Consider the following 4,987-nt stretch of genomic DNA (forward strand, 5'->3'; position numbering starts at 1 on the left):
TATGATCTGATTTTTAGAATTGGATATATCTTGTGATTTGTTTGGCTATAGATACAATTGATGATTTGATTTTATACTTAAGAAGCGAAGAAGAACATGCTTTTGATTTTTAAAATAAGGATTTTAATGAGAATATTTTCCATGATAGCAAGATTGATTTCTAGATTATCATGTAGTGAGTTGGGAAAAATTAATGATCATAAATATATGCTGATATGATTTACAAGGCGGATTCCAAAACCTTAATTCCTTTCCCTTGATTGCTTGCATCTTTTTATTGCTTTATATCTTTTGCTTAGTTTAACTATTTACTTAGTTTATTTAATTTCAAAACAACCAATTTTTATTAAACTAGATTAGGATTAATTTTGTTAAGATTTGATTAATTTTCCTACGTTCATTCAAGTCCCTGTGGGTTCGACCTCGTTCTTGTCAAACTATACTTCGGTACGGTTCGTACACTTGCGAGTATTTTAAAATTTCACAACAAGTTTTTGGCGCCGTTGCCGGGGACTTGGTTAGGAAAATAAATTAAGTCTTAATTGAATTTTTTCTTCTACTAGTTGTAGTTAAATTTTATTTTATTTAAAAAAAAAAAATTATTTCTTTGTGCATGGTGTATGAGAACTTGGATACGTGATAAAGATAATCGTCTTGTTAGTTTTGATTATTCATCCACAATGGGAGAAACAGGAGATGATTCAAAAACTCTTAGGGAGTTGTTCTCACCCATAACCACCAACCCTCCATCTTGCATAGTATTGCCTGCAACCACTGCTACACATTTTGAGTTAAAGCCACAGATAATCCATCTTCTGCCTACTTTTCATGGATTGGATAGAGAAGATCCTTATATGCATGTGAAGGATTTTCTTGAGATTTGTGCTACTTGTAAGTTCCAGAATTTCACTGATGACTCTGTTCGCTTGCGTTTATTCCCTTTTTCCTTGAAGGATAAGGCAAAAGCATGGCTTAATTCTTTGTCACCTGGATCTATCACTTCATGGGAACTATTGGTCACAAAATTCCTTTCTAAATTTTTCCCAATGGCCAAGACTAATGCTTTGAGGAGAGAAATTGCAGATTTTTATCAAGATGAACAAGAGAAATTTTATGAGAGTTGGGAGAGATTTAAGGACTTGATCTTAAAGTGTCCCCATCATGGTTTTGAAACATGGAGACTAGTACAATATTTTTATAATGGTTTGACTCAAGAAAATCGTAACATGATTGAGTCCATGAATGGTGGTGGATTTTTTAGTCTTGTAGATGATGAGGCATACAAATTTCTTGAGAATTTTTCTGAAAGTTCACAACAATGGGATTTTTCCAACCGTAAAGAGAGATCTGCCCTTGGAATTAAGAAAGGAGGATTGTATGAAGTTAGTGAAGATTTAGACATAAAAGCTAGGTTGGACAATCTCACTCGTAAGGTTGAGGCTTTAGCTTTAGGTAGAGGGATGAATTCTGTCAATCAAGTTCAAAGTGAAACATGCTCTATTTGTGCAAGTCCTATGCATACAACACAAATGTGTCCCTCTGCAGTTGGGTACCCTGATTTTTATACTGAGCAAGCAAATTCACTGAATAATTATGGAAAACCATTTGCTAGTCCATTTTCAGAGACATACAATCCAAATTGGAGGAACCGTCCTAATTTCTCATGGAGGCAAAATCAGCCTCCCACAAATGTAGGTGGACAACAAGTGCATCAACAAAGTCAATTTCGTCCACCTACACAAGCATATCCTCCCATTCCTCAATCAACACCTCAGTTTGTAGCACCACCAAGACAACAATCATCTTTGGAGGAGTCTATCAAAACTTTCATGCAATCAACTAGTCAAGCCATTCAAGAAATGAAAAGTTCCACCCATTTGAATACTCAAGCTATTTCAAAGTTGGAAAATCAAGTTGGCCAGTTAGCAACTCAAGTTGGAGAGAGGGAAAAAGGAAAGTTTCCTAGTCAACCTATACCTAACCCAGAAGGACAGTATGCCATCAATGGTTCTTCTAGTTCTACTCATGGACAAGAACATGTTCAGTCTATTACTACCCTTAGGTCTAGTAAGCAAGTTGATAATCAAGTGAAAATGCCAGAAGTGGAGGATGATGAAAATATTGTGTTAAAGGAAAAAGGTAATCATAGTTCACATGATGATCATGGAGAAAAGAAGGACAACCCACCCTCCATTCCAATTCAGGATCTTAGTTCTCCCCTTGATAAGAGGTTTGTTCCTAAAGCTCCATTTCCTCAAAAGTTAATCAGTCCTCAGAAAAGTGCACAATTTGGAGACATTTTAGAGGTTTTTAAGCAAGTGCAAATAAACATTCCATTTCTTGATGCAATTTAGCAAGTTCCTGCTTATGCCAAGTTTCTAAAAGATCTTGTGACAATGAAGAGAAAGACAAATGTCCCGAAAAAGGCATTTTTGACAGAGCAAGTTAGTTCAATTATTCAGAATAAATATCCAGTGAAATGTAAGGACCCAGGATCTCCTACAATTTCATGCAAGATTGGGGATCGCCTCATTGAGCGAGCTTTGCTAGATTTGGGGGCAAGTGTGAACTTAATGCCATATTCAGTTTATTTACAGCTAGGTTTGGGGGAGTTAAAACCAACAACCATGACACTTTAATTAGCTGATAGGTCTGTGAAAATCCCTAGAGGTATTGTTGAGGATGTGCTGATTAAGGTGGATGCATTCTATTTTCTTGTTGATTTTGTTGTGTTAGACACTGAGCCTGCTCTAAATGCCAGTACACAAATCCATGTCATTTTGGGTTTCCCTTTCTTAGCCACATCCAATGCTTTGATCAATTTTCGGAGTGGTGTAATGAAGATTTCTTTTGGGAATATGACCGTTGAGCTTAATATCTTCCACATAAATAAACAAGTGCTAGACAATGAGGATATCTGTGAGGTTCACATGATTGAGAGTCTAGTCCATGATACCTTCCTACAATCGAGTTATGGGGATCCTCTAGAGGCTTGCTTAAATCTTTTTGGTTGCAATTTTGATATTGAACACTCAATTGAAGAGGTCAATGCATTGTTAGATTCTGTTCCTCTCTTAAGTACTGATAGCTGGCAACTAAAAGTGATCCCTCTTCCACTTTCTTCATCCCTACTCCCATTAGCTGTGGAACCACCAAAGTTGGAGTTGAAACCATTACCTGACACACTTAAGTATGCCTTTTTAGGTTCTTCTGAGACCTTACCTGTCATTATAGCTTCAGATTTGGATGACCTTAGGGAACGCCAATTGATAAGTGTACTTCAAGAGCATAAGGAAGCTATAGGTTGGTCAATTGCTGATATCAAAGGTATTAGCCCATCTGTGGTTATGCATAGAATTCACTTGGAAGAGAATGCCAAAACTTCATATGAACCACAGAGACGTCTAAACCCTATTATGCAAGAGGTAGTGAGAGCTGAAGTTTTGAAGCTTTTGGATGTGGGTATTATTTACCCAATTTCTGATAGTAATTGGGTGAGTCCAGTTCAAGTTGTACCAAAGAAATCTGGCATAACAGTTGTCAAGAATGAGGATGATCAGTTAGTCCCAACTCGTGTGCAAGCGGGATGGAGAGTATGCATTGATTATTGTAAGTTGAATGCCATGACAAGAAAAGATCATTTTCCTCTTCCTTTTATAGACCAAATGTTGGAAAGGTTAGCTGGTCATGCTTATTATTGTTTTCTTGATGGATATTATGGATATAATCAAATTCCCATTGCACCAGAAGATCAAGAAAAGACTACCTTCACCTGCCCTTTTGGGACATTTGCCTACCGTCGCATGCCATTTGGTTTATGTAATGCTCCTGGTACATTTCAGAGGTGCATGATTAGTATTTTTTCTGATATGGTGGGACGATTTTTGGAGGTATTTATGGATGACTTTTCAGTATTTGGGTCCACTTTTGAAGAATGTTTGCACCACCTATCCTTAGTGTTAGTACGGTGTAAGGAGAAGAATCTTGTTCTTCATTGGGAGAAATGTCATTTTATGGTGAGAAAGGGAATTTTTCTTGGCCATGTCATATCAGAAAGTGGTATTGAGGTTGATAAGGCCAAAATAGATTTGATGCAAGTGATGAGTATTGGGCAGCAGCTCTCTTTGAAGAAATTGATGGTAAAAGAAACATTTGTGGATACAAAAGTGGTGCATTCAAGCCTTCAGAACATCATTATCATTCTACTTTCAAAGAAATCCTAGCAGTCAAACATGGCATTGAAAAGTTCCAGTTTCACCTCCCTAGTCACAATTTTCTTGTAGAAATGGATATGCCTTCTTTTCCAAAAATGCTCCAGTTCAAAAGAAAAATGCTCCCCCATCCCCAGTTACTCAGATGGTCAAATTAGTTTTCACAATGGTCCTTCCAAGTTAAACACATCAAAGGTAAAGATCCTTATCACTGATTACCTTTCTAGAAAGCCTCCAGTCCTTCATACCACAATAATTCCTCCACCCTTATGTGTATACCCAATCACAGATCCATCCTCATCCTCAGACCCTTCTACTTCATCCTCCAATAATATCATGAACATGATAGAAACCCTTCCCCCAGATATAAAAGACCAAATAAAGACCCTGACCCTCCAAGCCAGATCCAAAAGAATCATTTGAGTCCTCCATGATTACCTCAAACAAAACCAGAGCTATTTCCTTGCCCTTTTCCAAGATATTGAGCAACCATAGAAAACTCCATTTGCATTTTGGATATCAAATTGGAATGTTGCACATTACCTTTACATGTGGTACTTACTCAATGAGTACTACTTGTGCATTCATTTTGAACCACAATTCTACTCATACACTTTTCCTCATAATAAATATTTTCACAAATTCTAGCATGAAATTTTGAAATATTATGCTCATGATGGTCAATGGTTCAAGTATCACAAAACAGATCACCCCTGTTTTGGTCACAAAATTACTTCAGCATGTCTAGTAGCTAAGCTAAACTCCAAAAATAATGT

At 36.9% G+C, this 4,987-nt stretch overlaps 1 non-coding gene and 1 pseudogene across 1 annotated transcript; one reads left to right on the forward strand and one right to left on the reverse strand.

Moving 5' to 3' along the window:
- The first annotated feature begins 680 nt into the window (after positions 1-680).
- LOC142643893 (uncharacterized) lies at positions 681-4,223 on the forward strand (annotated as a pseudogene).
- On the reverse strand, positions 1,060-1,168 carry LOC142605431 (small nucleolar RNA R71). The gene has a single exon (XR_012839052.1). It is a non-coding gene; the product is annotated as a small nucleolar RNA R71 (small nucleolar RNA).
- Positions 4,224-4,987: the final 764 nt, after the last annotated feature.

The sequence above is a fragment of the Castanea sativa genome, chromosome 7 (genome assembly GCF_040712315.1).
Source record: "Castanea sativa cultivar Marrone di Chiusa Pesio chromosome 7, ASM4071231v1".
Lineage (NCBI taxonomy): Eukaryota > Viridiplantae > Streptophyta > Magnoliopsida > Fagales > Fagaceae > Castanea > Castanea sativa.